Source organism: Brachyhypopomus gauderio, unplaced genomic scaffold (genome assembly GCF_052324685.1).
Source record: "Brachyhypopomus gauderio isolate BG-103 unplaced genomic scaffold, BGAUD_0.2 sc98, whole genome shotgun sequence".
Classification (NCBI taxonomy): domain Eukaryota; kingdom Metazoa; phylum Chordata; class Actinopteri; order Gymnotiformes; family Hypopomidae; genus Brachyhypopomus; species Brachyhypopomus gauderio.
The window spans coordinates 212,819-232,653 of record NW_027506919.1 but is presented as its reverse complement, the minus strand read 5'-3'; the positions used below and the strand labels follow the sequence as shown (position 1 = coordinate 232,653).

Genomic DNA, 19,835 nt, shown 5'->3' with positions numbered 1-19,835 from the left:
TATGTGTTAAAGTTTTGACAGTTGCTCTTCAGCATGAGGCTGAATGTCATGACCTAACAACTGGTTACATAATAGAAAGGCACCGCTGGGATTTGAACCCAGGACTTCCTTCCTCGAACCCACAACCTTTGAATGGCCACACACCTGCGTCTAGAAGTCCAATGCGCTATCCATTGCTCCACAGAGCCCAGTATGTGTTAAAGTTTTGACAGTTGCTCTTCAGCATGAGGCTGAATGTCATGACCTAACAACTGCTTACATAATAGAAAGGCACCGCTGGGATTTGAACCCAGGACTTCCTGTTTACTAGACAGGCGCTATGACCAGCTAAGCCACGGCGCCACGCCATGGCTTTTTACTGTGGATTGGTGTCATTAGTGAGGAGCGATGAATTTTGTTGTTTTCAAAGAAAAAACGACTCTGGTGGTACTCGAACCCACAACCTTTGAATGGCCACACACCTGCGTCTAGAAGTCCAATGCGCTATCCATTGCGCCACAGAGCCCAGTATGTGTTAAAGTTTTGACAGTTGCTCTTCAGCAGGAGGCTAAATGTCATGACCTAACAACTGCTTACATAAAGGAAAGGCACCGCTGGGATTTGAACCCAGGACTTCCTGTTTACTAGACAGGCGCTATGACCAGCTAAGCCACGGCGCCACGCCATGGCTTTTTACTGTGCATTGGTGTCATTAGTGAGGAGCGATGAATTTTGTTGTTTTCAAAGAAAAAATGACTCGGGTGGGACTCGAACCCACAACCTTTGAATGGCCACACACCTGCGTCTAGAAGTCCAATGCGCTATCCATTGCGCCACAAAGCCCAGTTTGTGTTAAAGTTTTGACAGTTGCTCTTCAGCATGAGGCTGAATGTCATGACCTAACAACTGCTTACATAAAGGAAAGGCACCGCTGGGATTTGAACCCAGGACTTCCTGTTTACTAGACAGGCGCTATGACCAGCTAAGCCACGGCGCCGCGCCATGGCTTTTTACTGTGCATTGGTGTCAATAGTGAGGAGCGATGAATTTTGTTGTTTTCAAAGAAAAAACGACTCTGGTGGTACTCGAACCCACAACCTTTGAATGGCCACACACCTGCGTCTAGAAGTCCAATGCGCTATCCATTGCGCCACAGAGCCCAGTATGTGTTAAAGTTTTGACAGTTGCTCTTCAGCAGGAGGCTAAATGTCATGACCTAACAACTGCTTACATAAAGGAAAGGCACCGCTGGGATTTGAACCCAGGACTTCCTGTTTACTAGACAGGCGCTATGACCAGCTAAGCCACGGCGCCGCGCCATGGCTTTTTACTGTGCATTGGTGTCATTAGTGAGGAGCGATGAATTTTGTTGTTTTCAAAGAAAAAACGACTCTGGTGGTACTCGAACCCACAACCTTTGAATGGCCACACACCTGCGTCTAGAAGTCCAATGCGCTATCCATTGCGCCACAGAGCCCAGTATGTGTTAAAGTTTTGACAGTTGCTCTTCAGCATGAGGCTGAATGTCATGACCTAACAACTGCTTACATAATAGAAAGGCACCGCTGGGATTTGAACCCAGGACTTCCTGTTTACTAGACAGGCGCTATGACCAGCTAAGCCACGGCGCCACGCCATGGCTTTTTACTGTGGATTGGTGTCATTAGTGAGGAGCGATGAATTTTGTTGTTTTCAAAGAAAAAACGACTCTGGTGGTACTCGAACCCACAACATTTGAATGGCCACACACCTGCGTCTAGAAGTCCAATGCGCTATCCATTGCGCCACAGAGCCCAGTATGTGTTAAAGTTTTGACAGTTGCTCTTCAGCATGAGGCTGAATGTCATGACCTAACAACTGCTTACATAATAGAAAGGCACCGCTGGGATTTGAACCCAGGACTTCCTGTTTACTAGACAGGCGCTATGACCAGCTAAGCCACGGCGCCGCGCCATGGCTTTTTACTGTGCATTGGTGTCATTAGTGAGGAGCGATGAATTTTGTTGTTTTCAAAGAAAAAATGACTCGGGTGGGACTCGAACCCACAAGCTTTGAATGGCCACACACCTGCGTCTAGAAGTCCAATGCGCTATCCATTGCGCCACAAAGCCCAGTTTGTGTTAAAGTTCTGACAGTTGCTCTTCAGCATGAGGCTGAATGTCATGACCTAACAACTGCTTACATAAAGGAAAGGCACCGCTGGGATTTGAACCCAGGACTTCCTGTTTACTAGACAGGCGCTATGACCAGCTAAGCCACGGCGCCGCGCCATGGCTTTTTACTGTGCATTGGTGTCATTAGTGAGGAGCGATGAATTTTGTTGTTTTCAAAGAAAAAATGACTCTGGTGGTACTCGAACCCACAACCTTTGAATGGCCACACACCTGCGTCTAGAAGTCCAATGCGCTATCCATTGCTCCACAGAGCCCAGTATGTGTTAAAGTTTTGACAGTTGCTCTTCAGCATGAGGCTGAATGTCATGACCTAACAACTGCTTACATAATAGAAAGGCACCGGTGGAATTTGAACCCAGGACTTCCTGTTTACTAGACAGGCGCTATGACCAGCTAAGCCACGGCGCCGCGCCATGGCTTTTTACTGTGCATTGGTGTCATTAGTGAGGAGCGATGAATTTTGTTGTTTTCAAAGAAAAAACGACTCTGGTGGTACTCGAACCCACAACCTTTGAATGGCCACACACCTGCGTCTAGAAGTCCAATGCGCTATCCATTGCGCCACAGAGCCCAGTATGTGTTAAAGTTTTGACAGTTGCTCTTCAGCATGAGGCTGAATGTCATGACCTAACAACTGCTTACATAATAGAAAGGCACCGCTGGGATTTGAACCCAGGACTTCCTGTTTACTAGACAGGCGCTATGACCAGCTAAGCCACGGCGCCACGCCATGGCTTTTTACTGTGGATTGGTGTCATTAGTGAGGAGCGATGAATTTTGTTGTTTTCAAAGAAAAAACGACTCTGGTGGTACTCGAACCCACAACATTTGAATGGCCACACACCTGCGTCTAGAAGTCCAATGCGCTATCCATTGCGCCACAGAGCCCAGTATGTGTTAAAGTTTTGACAGTTGCTCTTCAGCATGAGGCTGAATGTCATGACCTAATAACTGCTTACATAATAGAAAGGCACCGCTGGGATTTGAACCCTGGACTTCCTGTTTACTAGACAGGCGCTATGACCAGCTAAGCCATGGCGCCGCGCCATGGCTTTTGACTGTGCATTGGTGTCATTAGTGAGGAGCGATGAATTTTGTTGTTTTCAAAGAAAAAATGACTCTGGTGGGACTTAAGCCCACAACCTTTGAATGGCCACACACCTGCGTCTAGAAGTCCAATGCGCTATCCATTGCGCCACAGAGCCCAGTATGTGTTAAAGTTTTGACAGTTGCTCTTCAGCAGGAGGCTAAATGTCATGACCTAACAACTGCTTACATAAAGGAAAGGCACCGCTGGGATTTGAACCCAGGACTTCCTGTTTACTAGACAGGCGCTATGACCAGCTAAGCCACGACGCCGCGCCATGACTTTTTACTGTGGATTGGTGTCATTAGTGAGGAGCGATGAATTTTGTTGTTTTCAAAGAAAAAATGACTCTGGTGGGACTCGAACCCACAACCTTTGAATGGCCACACACCTGCGTCTAGAAGTCCAATGCGCTATCCATTGCGCCACAGAGCCCAGTATGTGTTAAAGTTTTGACAGTTGCTCTTCAGCATGAGGCTGAATGTCATGACCTAACAACTGCTTACATAATAGAAAGGAACCGCTGGGATTTGAACCCAGGACTTCCTGTTTACTAGACAGGCACTATGACCAGCTAAGCCATGGCACCGCGCCATGGGACTCGAACCCACAACCTTTGAATGGCCACACACCTGCGTCTAGAAGTCTAATGCGCTATCCATTGCGCCACAGAGCCCAGTATGTGTTAAAGTTTTGACAGTTGCTCTTCAGCAGGAGGCTGAATGTCATGACCTAACAACTGCTTACATAATAGAAAGGCACCGCTGGGATTTGAACCCAGGACTTCCTGTTTACTAGACAGGCGCTATGACCAGCTAAGCCACGGCGCCGCGCCATGGCTTTTGACTGTGCATTGGTGTCATTAGTGAGGAGCGATGAATTTTGTTGTTTTCAAAGAAAAAATGACTCTGGTGGGACTTAAGCCCACAACCTTTGAATGGCCACACACCTGCGTCTAGAAGTCCAATGCGCTATCCATTGCGCCACAGAGCCCAGTATGTGTTAAAGTTTTGACAGTTGCTCTTCAGCAGGAGGCTAAATGTCATGACCTAACAACTGCTTACATAAAGGAAAGGCACCGCTGGGATTTGAACCCAGGACTTCCTGTTTACTAGACAGGCGCTATGACCAGCTAAGCCACAACGCCGCGCCATGGCTTTTTACTGTGGATTGGTGTCATTAGTGAGGAGCGATGAATTTTGTTGTTTTCAAAGAAAAAATGACTCTGGTGGGACTCGAACCCAAAACCTTTGAATGGCCACACACCTGCGTCTAGAAGTCCAATGCGCTATCCATTGCGCCACAGAGCCCAGTATGTGTTAAAGTTTTGACAGTTGCTCTTCAGCATGAGGCTGAATGTCATGACCTAACAACTGCTTACATAATAGAAAGGCACCGCTGGGATTTGAACCCAGGACTTCCTGTTTACTAGACAGGCGCTATGACCAGCTAAGCCACGGAGCCTCGCCATGGCTTTTTACTGTGGATTGGTGTCATTAGTGAGGAGCGATGAATTTTGTTGTTTTCAAAGAAAAAATGACTCTGGTGGGACTCGAACCCACAACCTTTGAATGGCCACACACCTGCGTCTAGAAGTCCAATGCGCTATCCATTGCGCCACAGAGCCCAGTATGTGTTAAAGTTTTGACAGTTGCTCTTCAGCATGAGGCTGAATGTCATGACAGGCGCTATGACCAGCTAAGCCACGGCGCCGCGCCATGGCTTTTGACTGTGCATTGGTGTCATTAGTGAGGAGCGATGAATTTTGTTGTTTTCAAAGAAAAAATGACTCTGGTGGGACTTAAGCCCACAACCTTTTAATGGCCACACACCTGCGTCTAGAAGTCCAATGCGCTATCCATTGCGCCACAGAGCCCAGTATGTGTTAAAGTTTTGACAGTTGCTCTTCAGCAGGAGGCTAAATGTCATGACCTAACAACTGCTTACATAAAGGAAAGGCACCGCTGGGATTTGAACCCAGGACTTCCTGTTTACTAGACAGGCGCTATGACCAGCTAAGCCACAACGCCGCGCCATGGCTTTTTACTGTGGATTGGTGTCATTAGTGAGGAGCGATGAATTTTGTTGTTTTCAAAGAAAAAATGACTCTGGTGGGACTCGAACCCACAACCTTTGAATGGCCACACACCTGCGTCTAGAAGTCCAATGCGCTATCCATTGCGCCACAGAGCCCAGTATGTGTTAAAGTTTTGACAGTTGCTCTTCAGCATGAGGCTGAATGTCATGACCTAACAACTGCTTACATAATAGAAAGGCACCGCTGGGATTTGAACCCAGGACTTCCTGTTTACTAGACAGGCGCTATGACCAGCTAAGCCACGGAGCCTCGCCATGGCTTTTTACTGTGGATTGGTGTCATTAGTGAGGAGCGATGAATTTTGTTGTTTTCAAAGAAAAAATGACTCTGGTGGGACTCGAACCCACAACCTTTGAATGGCCACACACCTGCGTCTAGAAGTCCAATGCGCTATCCATTGCGCCACAGAGCCCAGTATGTGTTAAAGTTTTGACAGTTGCTCTTCAGCAGGAGGCTAAATGTCATGACCTAAAAACTGCTTACATAAAGGAAAGGCACCGCTGGGATTTGAACCCAGGACTTCCTGTTTACTAGACAGGCGCTATGACCAGCTAAGCCATGGCGCCGCGCCATGGCTTTTGACTGTGCATTGGTGTCATTAGTGAGGAGCGATGAATTTTGTTGTTTTCAAAGAAAAAATGACTCTGGTGGGACTTAAGCCCACAACCTTTGAATGGCCACACACCTGCGTCTAGAAGTCCAATGCGCTATCCATTGCGCCACAGAGCCCAGTATGTGTTAAAGTTTTGACAGTTGCTCTTCAGCAGGAGGCTAAATGTCATGACCTAACAACTGCTTACATAAAGGAAAGGCACCGCTGGGATTTGAACCCAGGACTTCCTGTTTACTAGACAGGCGCTATGACCAGCTAAGCCACGGCGCCGCGCCATGGCTTTTTACTGTGCATTGGTGTCATTAGTGAGGAGCGATGAATTTTGTTGTTTTCAAAAAAAAAAGGACTCTGGTGGTACTCGAACCCACAACTTTTGAATGGCCACACACCTGCGTCTAGAAGTCCAATGCGCTATCCATTGCTCCACAGAGCCCAGTATGTGTTAAAGTTTTGACAGTTGCTCTTCAGCATGAGGCTGAATGTCATGACCTAACAACTGCTTACATAATAGAAAGGCACCGCTGGAATTTGAACCCAGGACTTCCTGTTTACTAGACAGGCGCTATGACCAGCTAAGCCACGGCGCCACGCCATGGCTTTTTACTGTGGATTGGTGTCATTAGTGAGGAGCGATGAATTTTGTTGTTTTCAAAGCAAAAACGACTCTGGTGGGACTCGAACCCACAACCTTTGAATGGCCACACACCTGCGTCTAGAAGTCCAATGCGCTATCCATTGCGCCACAGAGCCCAGTATGTGTTAAAGTTTTGACAGTTGCTCTTCAGCATGAGGCTGAATGTCATGACCTAACAACTGGTTACATAATAGAAAGGCACCGCTGGGATTTGAACCCAGGACTTCCTTCCTCGAACCCACAACCTTTGAATGGCCACACACCTGCGTCTAGAAGTCCAATGCGCTATCCATTGCTCCACAGAGCCCAGTATGTGTTAAAGTTTTGACAGTTGCTCTTCAGCATGAGGCTGAATGTCATGACCTAACAACTGCTTACATAATAGAAAGGCACCGCTGGGATTTGAACCCAGGACTTCCTGTTTACTAGACAGGCGCTATGACCAGCTAAGCCACGGCGCCACGCCATGGCTTTTTACTGTGGATTGGTGTCATTAGTGAGGAGCGATGAATTTTGTTGTTTTCAAAGAAAAAACGACTCTGGTGGTACTCGAACCCACAACCTTTGAATGGCCACACACCTGCGTCTAGAAGTCCAATGCGCTATCCATTGCGCCACAGAGCCCAGTATGTGTTAAAGTTTTGACAGTTGCTCTTCAGCAGGAGGCTAAATGTCATGACCTAACAACTGCTTACATAAAGGAAAGGCACCGCTGGGATTTGAACCCAGGACTTCCTGTTTACTAGACAGGCGCTATGACCAGCTAAGCCACGGCGCCACGCCATGGCTTTTTACTGTGCATTGGTGTCATTAGTGAGGAGCGATGAATTTTGTTGTTTTCAAAGAAAAAATGACTCGGGTGGGACTCGAACCCACAACCTTTGAATGGCCACACACCTGCGTCTAGAAGTCCAATGCGCTATCCATTGCGCCACAAAGCCCAGTTTGTGTTAAAGTTTTGACAGTTGCTCTTCAGCATGAGGCTGAATGTCATGACCTAACAACTGCTTACATAAAGGAAAGGCACCGCTGGGATTTGAACCCAGGACTTCCTGTTTACTAGACAGGCGCTATGACCAGCTAAGCCACGGCGCCGCGCCATGGCTTTTTACTGTGCATTGGTGTCAATAGTGAGGAGCGATGAATTTTGTTGTTTTCAAAGAAAAAACGACTCTGGTGGTACTCGAACCCACAACCTTTGAATGGCCACACACCTGCGTCTAGAAGTCCAATGCGCTATCCATTGCGCCACAGAGCCCAGTATGTGTTAAAGTTTTGACAGTTGCTCTTCAGCAGGAGGCTAAATGTCATGACCTAACAACTGCTTACATAAAGGAAAGGCACCGCTGGGATTTGAACCCAGGACTTCCTGTTTACTAGACAGGCGCTATGACCAGCTAAGCCACGGCGCCGCGCCATGGCTTTTTACTGTGCATTGGTGTCATTAGTGAGGAGCGATGAATTTTGTTGTTTTCAAAGAAAAAACGACTCTGGTGGTACTCGAACCCACAACCTTTGAATGGCCACACACCTGCGTCTAGAAGTCCAATGCGCTATCCATTGCGCCACAGAGCCCAGTATGTGTTAAAGTTTTGACAGTTGCTCTTCAGCATGAGGCTGAATGTCATGACCTAACAACTGCTTACATAATAGAAAGGCACCGCTGGGATTTGAACCCAGGACTTCCTGTTTACTAGACAGGCGCTATGACCAGCTAAGCCACGGCGCCACGCCATGGCTTTTTACTGTGGATTGGTGTCATTAGTGAGGAGCGATGAATTTTGTTGTTTTCAAAGAAAAAACGACTCTGGTGGTACTCGAACCCACAACATTTGAATGGCCACACACCTGCGTCTAGAAGTCCAATGCGCTATCCATTGCGCCACAGAGCCCAGTATGTGTTAAAGTTTTGACAGTTGCTCTTCAGCATGAGGCTGAATGTCATGACCTAACAACTGCTTACATAATAGAAAGGCACCGCTGGGATTTGAACCCAGGACTTCCTGTTTACTAGACAGGCGCTATGACCAGCTAAGCCACGGCGCCGCGCCATGGCTTTTTACTGTGCATTGGTGTCATTAGTGAGGAGCGATGAATTTTGTTGTTTTCAAAGAAAAAATGACTCGGGTGGGACTCGAACCCACAAGCTTTGAATGGCCACACACCTGCGTCTAGAAGTCCAATGCGCTATCCATTGCGCCACAAAGCCCAGTTTGTGTTAAAGTTCTGACAGTTGCTCTTCAGCATGAGGCTGAATGTCATGACCTAACAACTGCTTACATAAAGGAAAGGCACCGCTGGGATTTGAACCCAGGACTTCCTGTTTACTAGACAGGCGCTATGACCAGCTAAGCCACGGCGCCGCGCCATGGCTTTTTACTGTGCATTGGTGTCATTAGTGAGGAGCGATGAATTTTGTTGTTTTCAAAGAAAAAATGACTCTGGTGGTACTCGAACCCACAACCTTTGAATGGCCACACACCTGCGTCTAGAAGTCCAATGCGCTATCCATTGCTCCACAGAGCCCAGTATGTGTTAAAGTTTTGACAGTTGCTCTTCAGCATGAGGCTGAATGTCATGACCTAACAACTGCTTACATAATAGAAAGGCACCGGTGGAATTTGAACCCAGGACTTCCTGTTTACTAGACAGGCGCTATGACCAGCTAAGCCACGGCGCCGCGCCATGGCTTTTTACTGTGCATTGGTGTCATTAGTGAGGAGCGATGAATTTTGTTGTTTTCAAAGAAAAAACGACTCTGGTGGTACTCGAACCCACAACCTTTGAATGGCCACACACCTGCGTCTAGAAGTCCAATGCGCTATCCATTGCGCCACAGAGCCCAGTATGTGTTAAAGTTTTGACAGTTGCTCTTCAGCATGAGGCTGAATGTCATGACCTAACAACTGCTTACATAATAGAAAGGCACCGCTGGGATTTGAACCCAGGACTTCCTGTTTACTAGACAGGCGCTATGACCAGCTAAGCCACGGCGCCACGCCATGGCTTTTTACTGTGGATTGGTGTCATTAGTGAGGAGCGATGAATTTTGTTGTTTTCAAAGAAAAAACGACTCTGGTGGTACTCGAACCCACAACATTTGAATGGCCACACACCTGCGTCTAGAAGTCGAATGCGCTATCCATTGCGCCACAGAGCCCAGTATGTGTTAAAGTTTTGACAGTTGCTCTTCAGCATGAGGCTGAATGTCATGACCTAATAACTGCTTACATAATAGAAAGGCACCGCTGGGATTTGAACCCTGGACTTCCTGTTTACTAGACAGGCGCTATGACCAGCTAAGCCACGGCGCCGCGCCATGGCTTTTTACTGTGCATTGGTGTCATTAGTGAGGAGCGATGAATTTTGTTGTTTTCAAAGAAAAAATGACTCGGGTGGGACTCGAACCCACAACCTTTGAATGGCCACACACCTGCGTCTAGAAGTCCAATGCGCTATCCATTGCGCCACAAAGCCCAGTTTGTGTTAAAGTTCTGACAGTTGCTCTTCAGCATGAGGCTGAATGTCATGACCTAACAACTGCTTACATAAAGGAAAGGCACCGCTGGGATTTGAACCCAGGACTTCCTGTTTACTAGACAGGCGCTATGACCAGCTAAGCCACGGCGCCGCGCCATGGCTTTTTACTGTGCATTGGTGTCATTAGTGAGGAGCGATGAATTTTGTTGTTTTCAAAGAAAAAATGACTCTGGTGGTACTCGAACCCACAACCTTTGAATGGCCACACACCTGCGTCTAGAAGTCCAATGCGCTATCCATTGCTCCACAGAGCCCAGTATGTGTTAAAGTTTTGACAGTTGCTCTTCAGCATGAGGCTGAATGTCATGACCTAACAACTGCTTACATAATAGAAAGGCACCGCTGGAATTTGAACCCAGGACTTCCTGTTTACTAGACAGGCGCTATGACCAGCTAAGCCACGGCGCCACGCCATGGCTTTTTACTGTGGATTGGTGTCATTAGTGAGGAGCGATGAATTTTGTTGTTTTCAAAGCAAAAACGACTCTGGTGGGACTCGAACCCACAACCTTTGAATGGCCACACACCTGCGTCTAGAAGTCCAATGCGCTATCCATTGCTCCACAGAGCCCAGTATGTGTTAAAGTTTTGACAGTTGCTCTTCAGCATGAGGCTGAATGTCATGACCTAACAACTGCTTACATAATAGAAAGGCACCGCTGGAATTTGAACCCAGGACTTCCTGTTTACTAGACAGGCGCTATGACCAGCTAAGCCACGGCGCCACGCCATGGCTTTTTACTGTGGATTGGTGTCATTAGTGAGGAGCGATGAATTTTGTTGTTTTCAAAGCAAAAACGACTCTGGTGGGACTCGAACCCACAACCTTTGAATGGCCACACACCTGCGTCTAGAAGTCCAATGCGCTATCCATTGCGCCACAGAGCCCAGTATGTGTTAAAGTTTTGACAGTTGCTCTTCAGCATGAGGCTGAATGTCATGACCTAACAACTGCTTACATAATAGAAAGGCACCGCTGGGATTTGAACCCAGGACTTCCTGTTTACTAGACAGGCGCTATGACCAGCTAAGCCACGGCGCCGCGCCATGGGACTCGAACCCACAACCTTTGAATGGCCACACACCTGCGTCTAGAAGTCCAATGCGCTATCCATTGCGCCACAGAGCCCAGTATGTGTTAAAGTTTTGACAGTTGCTCTTCAGCATGAGGCTGAATGTCATGACCTAACAACTGGTTACATAATAGAAAGGCACCGCTGGGATTTGAACCCAGGACTTCCTTCCTCGAACCCACAACCTTTGAATGGCCACACACCTGCGTCTAGAAGTCCAATGCGCTATCCATTGCTCCACAGAGCCCAGTATGTGTTAAAGTTTTGACAGTTGCTCTTCAGCATGAGGCTGAATGTCATGACCTAACAACTGCTAACATAATAGAAAGGCACCGCTGGGATTTGAACCCAGGACTTCCTGTTTACTAGACAGGCGCTATGACCAGCTAAGCCACGGCGCCACGCCATGGCTTTTTACTGTGGATTGGTGTCATTAGTGAGGAGCGATGAATTTTGTTGTTTTCAAAGAAAAAACGACTCTGGTGGTACTCGAACCCACAACCTTTGAATGGCCACACACCTGCGTCTAGAAGTCCAATGCGCTATCCATTGCGCCACAGAGCCCAGTATGTGTTAAAGTTTTGACAGTTGCTCTTCAGCATGAGGCTGAATGTCATGACCTAACAACTGCTTACATAATAGAAAGGCACCGCTGGGATTTGAACCCAGGACTTCCTGTTTACTAGACAGGCGCTATGACCAGCTAAGCCACGGCGCCGCGGGACTCGAACCCACAACCTTTGAATGGCCACACACCTGCGTCTAGAAGTCCAATGCGCTATCCATTGCGCCACAGAGCCCAGTATGTGTTAAAGTTTTGACAGTTGCTCTTCAGCATGAGGCTGAATGTCATGACCTAACAACTGCTTACATAATAGAAAGGCACCGCTGGGATTTGAACCCAGGACTTCCTGTTTACTAGACAGGCGCTATGACCAGCTAAGCCACGGCGCCGCGGGACTCGAACCCACAACCTTTGAATGGCCACACACCTGCGTCTAGAAGTCCAATGCGCTATCCATTGCGCCACAGAGCCCAGTATGTGTTAAAGTTTTGACAGTTGCTCTTCAGCAGGAGGCTAAATGTCATGACCTAACAACTGCTTACATAAAGGAAAGGCACCGCTGGGATTTGAACCCAGGACTTCCTGTTTACTAGACAGGCGCTATGACCAGCTAAGCCACGGCGCCACGCCATAGCTTTTTACTGTGCATTGGTGTCATTAGTGAGGAGCGATGAATTTTGTTGTTTTCAAAGAAAAAATGACTCGGGTGGGACTCGAACCCACAACCTTTGAATGGCCACACACCTGCGTCTAGAAGTCCAATGCGCTATCCATTGCGCCACAAAGCCCAGTTTGTGTTAAAGTTTTGACAGTTGCTCTTCAGCATGAGGCTGAATGTCATGACCTAACAACTGCTTACATAAAGGAAAGGCACCGCTGGGATTTGAACCCAGGACTTCCTGTTTACTAGACAGGCGCTATGACCAGCTAAGCCACGGCGCCGCGCCATGGCTTTTTACTGTGCATTGGTGTCAATAGTGAGGAGCGATGAATTTTGTTGTTTTCAAAGAAAAAACGACTCTGGTGGTACTCGAACCCACAACCTTTGAATGGCCACACACCTGCGTCTAGAAGTCCAATGCGCTATCCATTGCGCCACAGAGCCCAGTATGTGTTAAAGTTTTGACAGTTGCTCTTCAGCAGGAGGCTAAATGTCATGACCTAACAACTGCTTACATAAAGGAAAGGCACCGCTGGGATTTGAACCCAGGACTTCCTGTTTACTAGACAGGCGCTATGACCAGCTAAGCCACGGCGCCGCGCCATGGCTTTTTACTGTGCATTGGTGTCATTAGTGAGGAGCGATGAATTTTGTTGTTTTCAAAGAAAAAACGACTCTGGTGGTACTCGAACCCACAACCTTTGAATGGCCACACACCTGCGTCTAGAAGTCCAATGCGCTATCCATTGCGCCACAGAGCCCAGTATGTGTTAAAGTTTTGACAGTTGCTCTTCAGCATGAGGCTGAATGTCATGACCTAACAACTGCTTACATAATAGAAAGGCACCGCTGGGATTTGAACCCAGGACTTCCTGTTTACTAGACAGGCGCTATGACCAGCTAAGCCACGGCACCACGCCATGGCTTTTTACTGTGGATTGGTGTCATTAGTGAGGAGCGATGAATTTTGTTGTTTTCAAAGAAAAAACGACTCTGGTGGTACTCAAACCCACAACATTTGAATGGCCACACACCTGCGTCTAGAAGTCCAATGCGCTATCCATTGCGCCACAGAGCCCAGTATGTGTTAAAGTTTTGACAGTTGCTCTTCAGCATGAGGCTGAATGTCATGACCTAACAACTGCTTACATAAAGGAAAGGCACCGCTGGGATTTGAACCCAGGACTTCCTGTTTACTAGACAGGCGCTATGACCAGCTAAGCCACGGCGCCGCGCCATGGCTTTTTACTGTGCATTGGTGTCATTAGTGAGGAGCGATGAATTTTGTTGTTTTCAAAGAAAAAACGACTCTGGTGGTACTCGAACCCACAACCTTTGAATGGCCACACACCTGCGTCTAGAAGTCCAATGCGCTATCCATTGCGCCACAGAGCCCAGTATGTGTTAAAGTTTTGACAGTTGCTCTTCAGCATGAGGCTGAATGTCATGACCTAACAACTGCTTACATAATAGAAAGGCACCGCTGGGATTTGAACCCAGGACTTCCTGTTTACTAGACAGGCGCTATGACCAGCTAAGCCACGGCACCACGCCATGGCTTTTTACTGTGGATTGGTGTCATTAGTGAGGAGCGATGAATTTTGTTGTTTTCAAAGAAAAAACGACTCTGGTGGTACTCAAACCCACAACATTTGAATGGCCACACACCTGCGTCTAGAAGTCCAATGCGCTATCCATTGCGCCACAGAGCCCAGTATGTGTTAAAGTTTTGACAGTTGCTCTTCAGCATGAGGCTGAATGTCATGACCTAACAACTGCTTACATAATAGAAAGGCACCGCTGGGATTTGAACCCAGGACTTCCTGTTTACTAGACAGGCGCTATGACCAGCTAAGCCACGGCGCCGCGCCATGGCTTTTTACTGTGCATTGGTGTCATTAGTGAGGAGCGATGAATTTTGTTGTTTTCAAAGAAAAAATGACTCTGGTGGTACTCGAACCCACAACCTTTGAATGGCCACACACCTGCGTCTAGAAGTCCAATGCGCTATCCATTGCTCCACAGAGCCCAGTATGTGTTAAAGTTTTGACAGTTGCTCTTCAGCATGAGGCTGAATGTCATGACCTAACAACTGCTTACATAATAGAAAGGCACCGCTGGAATTTGAACCCAGGACTTCCTGTTTACTAGACAGGCGCTATGACCAGCTAAGCCACGGCGCCACGCCATGGCTTTTTACTGTGGATTGGTGTCATTAGTGAGGAGCGATGAATTTTGTTGTTTTCAAAGCAAAAACGACTCTGGTGGGACTCGAACCCACAACCTTTGAATGGCCACACACCTGCGTCTAGAAGTCCAATGCGCTATCCATTGCGCCACAGAGCCCAGTATGTGTTAAAGTTTTGACAGTTGCTCTTCAGCATGAGGCTGAATGTCATGACCTAACAACTGCTTACATAATAGAAAGGCACCGCTGGGATTTGAACCCAGGACTTCCTGTTTACTAGACAGGCGCTATGACCAGCTAAGCCACGGAGCCGCGCCATGGGACTCGAACCCACAACCTTTGAATGGCCACACACCTGCGTCTAGAAGTCCAATGCGCTATCCATTGCGCCACAGAGCCCAGTATGTGTTAAAGTTTTGACAGTTGCTCTTCAGCAGGAGGCTAAATGTCATGACCTAACAACTGCTTACATAAAGGAAAGGCACCGCTGGGATTTGAACCCAGGACTTCCTGTTTACTAGACAGGCGCTATGACCAGCTAAGCCACGGCGCCACGCCATGGCTTTTTACTGTGCATTGGTGTCATTAGTGAGGAGCGATGAATTTTGTTGTTTTCAAAGAAAAAATGACTCGGGTGGGACTCGAACCCACAACCTTTGAATGGCCACACACCTGCGTCTAGAAGTCCAATGCGCTATCCATTGCGCCACAAAGCCCAGTTTGTGTTAAAGTTTTGACAGTTGCTCTTCAGCATGAGGCTGAATGTCATGACCTAACAACTGCTTACATAAAGGAAAGGCACCGCTGGGATTTGAACCCAGGACTTCCTGTTTACTAGACAGGCGCTATGACAAGCTAAGCCACGGCGCCGCGCCATGGCTTTTTACTGTGCATTGGTGTCAATAGTGAGGAGCGATGAATTTTGTTGTTTTCAAAGAAAAAACGACTCTGGTGGTACTCGAACCCACAACCTTTGAATGGCCACACACCTGCGTCTAGAAGTCCAATGCGCTATCCATTGCGCCACAGAGCCCAGTATGTGTTAAAGTTTTGACAGTTGCTCTTCAGCAGGAGGCTAAATGTCATGACCTAACAACTGCTTACATAAAGGAAAGGCACCGCTGGGATTTGAACCCAGGACTTCCTGTTTACTAGACAGGCGCTATGACCAGCTAAGCCACGGCGCCGCGCCATGGCTTTTTACTGTGCATTGGTGTCATTAGTGAGGAGCGATGAATTTTGTTGTTTTCAAAGAAAAAACGACTCTGGTGGTACTCGAACCCACAACCTTTGAATGGCCACACACCTGCGTCTAGAAGTCCAATGCGCTATCCATTGCTCCACAGAGCCCAGTATGTGTTAAAGTTTTGACAGTTGCTCTTCAGCATGAGGCTGAATGTCATGACCTAACAACTGCTTACATAATAGAAAGGCACCGCTGGGATTTGAACCCAGGACTTCCTGTTTACTAGACAGGCGCTATGACCAGCTAAGCCACGGCGCCACGCCATGGCTTTTTACTGTGGATTGGTGTAATTAGTGAGGAGCGATGAATTTTGTTGTTTTCAAAGAAAAAACGACTCTGGTGGGACTCGAACCCACAACCTTTGAATGGCCACACACCTGCGTCTAGAAGTCCAATGCGCTATCCATTGCGCCACAGAGCCCAGTATGTGTTAAAGTTTTGACAGTTGCTCTTCAGCATGAGGCTGAATGTCATGACCTAACAACTGCCTACATAAAGGAAAGGCACCGCTGGGATTTGAACCCAGGACTTCCTGTTTACTAGACAGGCGCTATGACCAGCTAAGCCACGGCGCCGCGCCATGGCTTTTTACTGTGCATTGGTGTCATTAGTGAGGAGCGATGAATTTTGTTGTTTTCAAAGAAAAAACGACTCTGGTGGTACTCGAACCCACAACCCTTGAATGGCCACACACCTGCGTCTAGAAGTCCAATGCGCTATCCATTGCTCCACAGAGCCCAGTATGTGTTAAAGTTTTGACAGTTGCTCTTCAGCATGAGGCTGAATGTCATGACCTAACAACTGCTTACATAATAGAAAGGCACCGCTGGAATTTGAACCCAGGACTTCCTGTTTACTAGACAGGCGCTATGACCAGCTAAGCCACGGCGCCACGCCATGGCTTTTTACTGTGGATTGGTGTCATTAGTGAGGAGCGATGAATTTTGTTGTTTTCAAAGCAAAAACGACTCTGGTGGGACTCAACCCACAACCTTTGAATGGCCACACACCTGCGTCTAGAAGTCCAATGCGCTATCCATTGCGCCACAGAGCCCAGTATGTGTTAAAGTTTTGACAGTTGCTCTTCAGCATGAGGCTGAATGTCATGACCTAACAACTGCTTACATAATAGAAAGGCACCACTGGGATTTGAACCCAGGACTTCCTGTTTACTAGACAGGCGCTATGACCAGCTAAGCCACGGCACCACGCCATGGCTTTTTACTGTGGATTGGTGTCATTAGTGAGGAGCGATGAATTTTGTTGTTTTCAAAGAAAAAACGACTCTGGTGGTACTCGAACCCACAACCTTTGAATGGCCACACACCTGCGTCTAGAAGTCCAATGCGCTATCCATTGCGCCACAGAGCCCAGAATGTGTTAAAGTTTTGACAGTTGCTCTTCAGCATGAGGCTGAATGTCATGACCTAACAACTGCTTACATAATAGAAAGGCACAGCTGGGATTTGAACCCAGGACTTCCTGTTTACTAGACAGGCGCTATAACCAGCTAAGCCACGGCGCCGCGCCATGGGACTCGAACCCACAACCTTTGAATGGCCACACACCTGCGTCTAGAAGTCCAATGCGCTATCCATTGCGCCACAGAGCCCAGTATGTGTTAAAGTTTTGACAGTTGCTCTTCAGCATGAGGCTGAATGTCATGACCTAACAACTGCTTACATAATAGAAAGGCACCGCTGGAATTTGAACCCAGGACTTCCTGTTTACTAGACAGGCGCTATGACCAGCTAAGCCACGGCGCCACGCCATGGCTTTTTACTGTGGATTGGTGTCATTAGTGAGGAGCGATGAATTTTGTTGTTTTCAAAGCAAAAACGACTCTGGTGGGACTCGAACCCACAACCTTTGAATGGCCACACACCTGCGTCTAGAAGTCCAATGCGCTATCCATTGCGCCACAGAGCCCAGTATGTGTTAAAGTTTTGACAGTTGCTCTTCAGCAGGAGGCTAAATGTCATGACCTAACAACTGCTTACATAAAGGAAAGGCACCGCTGGGATTTGAACCCAGGACTTCCTGTTTACTAGACTGGCGCTATGACCAGCTAAGCCACGGCGCCGCGCCATGGCTTTTTACTGTGCATTGGTGTCATTAGTGAGGAGCGATGAATTTTGTTGTTTTCAAAGAAAAAACGACTCTGGTGGTACTCGAACCCACAACCTTTGAATGGCCACACACCTGCGTCTAGAAGTCCAATGCGCTATCCATTGCTCCACAGAGCCCAGTATGTGTTAAAGTTTTGACAGTTGCTCTTCAGCATGAGGCTGAATGTCATGACCTAACAACTGCTTACATAATAGAAAGGCACCGCTGGAATTTGAACCCAGGACTTCCTGTTTACTAGACAGGCGCTATGACCAGCTAAGCCACGGCGCCACGCCATGGCTTTTTACTGTGGATTGGTGTCATTAGTGAGGAGCGATGAATTTTGTTGTTTTCAAAGAAAAAACGACTCTGGTGGGACTCGAACCCACAACCTTTGAATGGCCACACACCTGCGTCTAGAAGTCCAATGCGCTATCCATTGCGCCACAGAGCCCAGTATGTGTTAAAGTTTTGACAGTTGCTCTTCAGCATGAGGCTGAATGTCATGACCTAACAACTGCCTACATAAAGGAAAGGCACCGCTGGGATTTGAACCCAGGACTTCCTGTTTACTAGACAGGCGCTATGACCAGCTAAGCCACGGCGCCGCGCCATGGCTTTTTACTGTGCATTGGTGTCATTAGTGAGGAGCGATGAATTTTGTTGTTTTCAAAGAAAAAACGACTCTGGTGGTACTCGAACCCACAACCTTTGAATGGCCACACACCTGCGTCTAGAAGTCCAATGCGCTATCCATTGCTCCACAGAGCCCAGTATGTGTTAAAGTTTTGACAGTTGCTCTTCAGCATGAGGCTGAATGTCATGACCTAACAACTGCTTACATAATAGAAAGGCACCGCTGGGATTTGAACCCAGGACTTCCTGTTTACTAGACAGGCGCTATAACCAGCTAAGCCACGGCGCGGCGCCATGGGACTCGAACCCACAACCTTTGAATGGCCACACACCTGCGTCTAGAAGTCCAATGCGCTATCCATTGCGCCACGGAGCCCAGTATGTGTTAAAGTTTTGACAGTTGCTCTTCAGCAGGAGGCTAAATGTCATGACCTAACAACTGCTTACATAAAGGAAAGGCACCGCTGGGATTTGAACCCAGGACTTCCTGTTTACTAGACAGGCGCTATGACCAGCTAAGCCACGGTGCCGCGCCATGGCTTTTTACTGTGCATTGGTGTCATTAGTGAGGAGTGATGAATTTTGTTGTTTTCAAAGAAAAAATGACTCGGGTGGGACTCGAACCCACAACCTTTGAATGGCCACACACCTGCATCTAGAAGTCCAATGCGCTATCCATTGCGCCACAGAGCCCAGTATGTGTTAAAGTTTTGACAGTTGCTCTTCAGCAGGAGGCTAAATGTCATGACCTAACAACTGCTTACATAAAGGAAAGGCACCGCTGGGATTTGAACCCAGGACTTCCTGTTTACTAGACAGGCGCTATGACCAGCTAAGCCACGGCGCCGCGCCATGGCTTTTTACTGTGCATTGGTGTCATTAGTGAGGAGCGATGAATTTTGTTGTTTTCAAAGAAAAAACGACTCTGGTGGTACTCGAACCCACAACCTTTGAATGGCCACACACCTGCGTCTAGAAGTCCAATGCGCTATCCATTGCTCCACAGAGCCCAGTATGTGTTAAAGTTTTGACAGTTGCTCTTCAGCATGAGGCTGAATGTCATGACCTAACAACTGCTTACATAATAGAAAGGCACCGCTGGAATTTGAACCCAGGACTTCCTGTTTACTAGACAGGCGCTATGACCAGCTAAGCCACGGCGCCACGCCATGGCTTTTTACTGTGGATTGGTGTAATTAGTGAGGAGCGATGAATTTTGTTGTTTTCAAAGA

The 19,835-nt window shown here is 47.7% G+C and overlaps 45 non-coding genes across 45 annotated transcripts; all 45 read right to left on the bottom strand.

Moving 5' to 3' along the window:
- Positions 1–268: 268 nt before the first annotated feature.
- trnat-agu (transfer RNA threonine (anticodon AGU)) lies at positions 269–342 on the bottom strand. The gene has a single exon. It is a non-coding gene; the product is annotated as a tRNA-Thr (tRNA).
- A 243-nt stretch (positions 343–585) lies between these two features.
- trnat-agu (transfer RNA threonine (anticodon AGU)) lies at positions 586–659 on the bottom strand. The gene has a single exon. It is a non-coding gene; the product is annotated as a tRNA-Thr (tRNA).
- A 243-nt stretch (positions 660–902) lies between these two features.
- trnat-agu (transfer RNA threonine (anticodon AGU)) lies at positions 903–976 on the bottom strand. Its single transcript has one exon. It is a non-coding gene; the product is annotated as a tRNA-Thr (tRNA).
- Positions 977–1,219: 243 nt separating this feature from the next.
- On the bottom strand, positions 1,220–1,293 carry trnat-agu (transfer RNA threonine (anticodon AGU)). Its single transcript has one exon. It is a non-coding gene; the product is annotated as a tRNA-Thr (tRNA).
- A 243-nt stretch (positions 1,294–1,536) lies between these two features.
- trnat-agu (transfer RNA threonine (anticodon AGU)) lies at positions 1,537–1,610 on the bottom strand. Its single transcript has one exon. It is a non-coding gene; the product is annotated as a tRNA-Thr (tRNA).
- A 243-nt stretch (positions 1,611–1,853) lies between these two features.
- Positions 1,854–1,927, bottom strand: trnat-agu (transfer RNA threonine (anticodon AGU)). Its single transcript has one exon. It is a non-coding gene; the product is annotated as a tRNA-Thr (tRNA).
- Positions 1,928–2,170: 243 nt separating this feature from the next.
- On the bottom strand, positions 2,171–2,244 carry trnat-agu (transfer RNA threonine (anticodon AGU)). Its single transcript has one exon. It is a non-coding gene; the product is annotated as a tRNA-Thr (tRNA).
- Positions 2,245–2,804: 560 nt separating this feature from the next.
- On the bottom strand, positions 2,805–2,878 carry trnat-agu (transfer RNA threonine (anticodon AGU)). Its single transcript has one exon. It is a non-coding gene; the product is annotated as a tRNA-Thr (tRNA).
- A 707-nt stretch (positions 2,879–3,585) lies between these two features.
- Positions 3,586–3,675, bottom strand: trnar-ucu (transfer RNA arginine (anticodon UCU)). The gene is given in 2 exon segments: positions 3,586–3,621; positions 3,639–3,675. It is a non-coding gene; the product is annotated as a tRNA-Arg (tRNA).
- Positions 3,676–3,996: 321 nt separating this feature from the next.
- On the bottom strand, positions 3,997–4,070 carry trnat-agu (transfer RNA threonine (anticodon AGU)). The gene has a single exon. It is a non-coding gene; the product is annotated as a tRNA-Thr (tRNA).
- Positions 4,071–4,777: 707 nt separating this feature from the next.
- On the bottom strand, positions 4,778–4,867 carry trnar-ucu (transfer RNA arginine (anticodon UCU)). Its single transcript is given in 2 exon segments — positions 4,778–4,813; positions 4,831–4,867. It is a non-coding gene; the product is annotated as a tRNA-Arg (tRNA).
- Positions 4,868–5,343: 476 nt separating this feature from the next.
- trnar-ucu (transfer RNA arginine (anticodon UCU)) lies at positions 5,344–5,433 on the bottom strand. Its single transcript is given in 2 exon segments — positions 5,344–5,379; positions 5,397–5,433. It is a non-coding gene; the product is annotated as a tRNA-Arg (tRNA).
- A 227-nt stretch (positions 5,434–5,660) lies between these two features.
- trnar-ucu (transfer RNA arginine (anticodon UCU)) lies at positions 5,661–5,750 on the bottom strand. Its single transcript is given in 2 exon segments — positions 5,661–5,696; positions 5,714–5,750. It is a non-coding gene; the product is annotated as a tRNA-Arg (tRNA).
- A 397-nt stretch (positions 5,751–6,147) lies between these two features.
- Positions 6,148–6,221, bottom strand: trnat-agu (transfer RNA threonine (anticodon AGU)). The gene has a single exon. It is a non-coding gene; the product is annotated as a tRNA-Thr (tRNA).
- Positions 6,222–6,611: 390 nt separating this feature from the next.
- trnar-ucu (transfer RNA arginine (anticodon UCU)) lies at positions 6,612–6,701 on the bottom strand. Its single transcript is given in 2 exon segments — positions 6,612–6,647; positions 6,665–6,701. It is a non-coding gene; the product is annotated as a tRNA-Arg (tRNA).
- Positions 6,702–6,972: 271 nt separating this feature from the next.
- Positions 6,973–7,046, bottom strand: trnat-agu (transfer RNA threonine (anticodon AGU)). The gene has a single exon. It is a non-coding gene; the product is annotated as a tRNA-Thr (tRNA).
- A 243-nt stretch (positions 7,047–7,289) lies between these two features.
- trnat-agu (transfer RNA threonine (anticodon AGU)) lies at positions 7,290–7,363 on the bottom strand. The gene has a single exon. It is a non-coding gene; the product is annotated as a tRNA-Thr (tRNA).
- Positions 7,364–7,606: 243 nt separating this feature from the next.
- trnat-agu (transfer RNA threonine (anticodon AGU)) lies at positions 7,607–7,680 on the bottom strand. Its single transcript has one exon. It is a non-coding gene; the product is annotated as a tRNA-Thr (tRNA).
- A 243-nt stretch (positions 7,681–7,923) lies between these two features.
- On the bottom strand, positions 7,924–7,997 carry trnat-agu (transfer RNA threonine (anticodon AGU)). Its single transcript has one exon. It is a non-coding gene; the product is annotated as a tRNA-Thr (tRNA).
- Positions 7,998–8,240: 243 nt separating this feature from the next.
- trnat-agu (transfer RNA threonine (anticodon AGU)) lies at positions 8,241–8,314 on the bottom strand. The gene has a single exon. It is a non-coding gene; the product is annotated as a tRNA-Thr (tRNA).
- A 243-nt stretch (positions 8,315–8,557) lies between these two features.
- On the bottom strand, positions 8,558–8,631 carry trnat-agu (transfer RNA threonine (anticodon AGU)). The gene has a single exon. It is a non-coding gene; the product is annotated as a tRNA-Thr (tRNA).
- Positions 8,632–8,874: 243 nt separating this feature from the next.
- trnat-agu (transfer RNA threonine (anticodon AGU)) lies at positions 8,875–8,948 on the bottom strand. The gene has a single exon. It is a non-coding gene; the product is annotated as a tRNA-Thr (tRNA).
- Positions 8,949–9,508: 560 nt separating this feature from the next.
- Positions 9,509–9,582, bottom strand: trnat-agu (transfer RNA threonine (anticodon AGU)). Its single transcript has one exon. It is a non-coding gene; the product is annotated as a tRNA-Thr (tRNA).
- A 560-nt stretch (positions 9,583–10,142) lies between these two features.
- On the bottom strand, positions 10,143–10,216 carry trnat-agu (transfer RNA threonine (anticodon AGU)). The gene has a single exon. It is a non-coding gene; the product is annotated as a tRNA-Thr (tRNA).
- A 707-nt stretch (positions 10,217–10,923) lies between these two features.
- trnar-ucu (transfer RNA arginine (anticodon UCU)) lies at positions 10,924–11,013 on the bottom strand. Its single transcript is given in 2 exon segments — positions 10,924–10,959; positions 10,977–11,013. It is a non-coding gene; the product is annotated as a tRNA-Arg (tRNA).
- An 80-nt stretch (positions 11,014–11,093) lies between these two features.
- On the bottom strand, positions 11,094–11,167 carry trnat-agu (transfer RNA threonine (anticodon AGU)). The gene has a single exon. It is a non-coding gene; the product is annotated as a tRNA-Thr (tRNA).
- Positions 11,168–11,525: 358 nt separating this feature from the next.
- On the bottom strand, positions 11,526–11,599 carry trnat-agu (transfer RNA threonine (anticodon AGU)). The gene has a single exon. It is a non-coding gene; the product is annotated as a tRNA-Thr (tRNA).
- A 243-nt stretch (positions 11,600–11,842) lies between these two features.
- On the bottom strand, positions 11,843–11,916 carry trnat-agu (transfer RNA threonine (anticodon AGU)). Its single transcript has one exon. It is a non-coding gene; the product is annotated as a tRNA-Thr (tRNA).
- Positions 11,917–12,078: 162 nt separating this feature from the next.
- Positions 12,079–12,152, bottom strand: trnat-agu (transfer RNA threonine (anticodon AGU)). The gene has a single exon. It is a non-coding gene; the product is annotated as a tRNA-Thr (tRNA).
- Positions 12,153–12,314: 162 nt separating this feature from the next.
- On the bottom strand, positions 12,315–12,388 carry trnat-agu (transfer RNA threonine (anticodon AGU)). The gene has a single exon. It is a non-coding gene; the product is annotated as a tRNA-Thr (tRNA).
- Positions 12,389–12,631: 243 nt separating this feature from the next.
- On the bottom strand, positions 12,632–12,705 carry trnat-agu (transfer RNA threonine (anticodon AGU)). The gene has a single exon. It is a non-coding gene; the product is annotated as a tRNA-Thr (tRNA).
- A 243-nt stretch (positions 12,706–12,948) lies between these two features.
- Positions 12,949–13,022, bottom strand: trnat-agu (transfer RNA threonine (anticodon AGU)). Its single transcript has one exon. It is a non-coding gene; the product is annotated as a tRNA-Thr (tRNA).
- Positions 13,023–13,582: 560 nt separating this feature from the next.
- On the bottom strand, positions 13,583–13,656 carry trnat-agu (transfer RNA threonine (anticodon AGU)). The gene has a single exon. It is a non-coding gene; the product is annotated as a tRNA-Thr (tRNA).
- A 560-nt stretch (positions 13,657–14,216) lies between these two features.
- trnat-agu (transfer RNA threonine (anticodon AGU)) lies at positions 14,217–14,290 on the bottom strand. Its single transcript has one exon. It is a non-coding gene; the product is annotated as a tRNA-Thr (tRNA).
- A 390-nt stretch (positions 14,291–14,680) lies between these two features.
- On the bottom strand, positions 14,681–14,770 carry trnar-ucu (transfer RNA arginine (anticodon UCU)). Its single transcript is given in 2 exon segments — positions 14,681–14,716; positions 14,734–14,770. It is a non-coding gene; the product is annotated as a tRNA-Arg (tRNA).
- A 321-nt stretch (positions 14,771–15,091) lies between these two features.
- Positions 15,092–15,165, bottom strand: trnat-agu (transfer RNA threonine (anticodon AGU)). The gene has a single exon. It is a non-coding gene; the product is annotated as a tRNA-Thr (tRNA).
- A 560-nt stretch (positions 15,166–15,725) lies between these two features.
- On the bottom strand, positions 15,726–15,799 carry trnat-agu (transfer RNA threonine (anticodon AGU)). Its single transcript has one exon. It is a non-coding gene; the product is annotated as a tRNA-Thr (tRNA).
- A 243-nt stretch (positions 15,800–16,042) lies between these two features.
- Positions 16,043–16,116, bottom strand: trnat-agu (transfer RNA threonine (anticodon AGU)). Its single transcript has one exon. It is a non-coding gene; the product is annotated as a tRNA-Thr (tRNA).
- A 73-nt stretch (positions 16,117–16,189) lies between these two features.
- Positions 16,190–16,279, bottom strand: trnar-ucu (transfer RNA arginine (anticodon UCU)). The gene is given in 2 exon segments: positions 16,190–16,225; positions 16,243–16,279. It is a non-coding gene; the product is annotated as a tRNA-Arg (tRNA).
- An 80-nt stretch (positions 16,280–16,359) lies between these two features.
- On the bottom strand, positions 16,360–16,433 carry trnat-agu (transfer RNA threonine (anticodon AGU)). The gene has a single exon. It is a non-coding gene; the product is annotated as a tRNA-Thr (tRNA).
- Positions 16,434–17,697: 1,264 nt separating this feature from the next.
- trnar-ucu (transfer RNA arginine (anticodon UCU)) lies at positions 17,698–17,787 on the bottom strand. Its single transcript is given in 2 exon segments — positions 17,698–17,733; positions 17,751–17,787. It is a non-coding gene; the product is annotated as a tRNA-Arg (tRNA).
- A 544-nt stretch (positions 17,788–18,331) lies between these two features.
- trnar-ucu (transfer RNA arginine (anticodon UCU)) lies at positions 18,332–18,421 on the bottom strand. Its single transcript is given in 2 exon segments — positions 18,332–18,367; positions 18,385–18,421. It is a non-coding gene; the product is annotated as a tRNA-Arg (tRNA).
- An 80-nt stretch (positions 18,422–18,501) lies between these two features.
- trnat-agu (transfer RNA threonine (anticodon AGU)) lies at positions 18,502–18,575 on the bottom strand. Its single transcript has one exon. It is a non-coding gene; the product is annotated as a tRNA-Thr (tRNA).
- A 484-nt stretch (positions 18,576–19,059) lies between these two features.
- trnat-agu (transfer RNA threonine (anticodon AGU)) lies at positions 19,060–19,133 on the bottom strand. Its single transcript has one exon. It is a non-coding gene; the product is annotated as a tRNA-Thr (tRNA).
- Positions 19,134–19,376: 243 nt separating this feature from the next.
- On the bottom strand, positions 19,377–19,450 carry trnat-agu (transfer RNA threonine (anticodon AGU)). The gene has a single exon. It is a non-coding gene; the product is annotated as a tRNA-Thr (tRNA).
- Between the last annotated feature and the right edge of the window lie 385 nt (positions 19,451–19,835).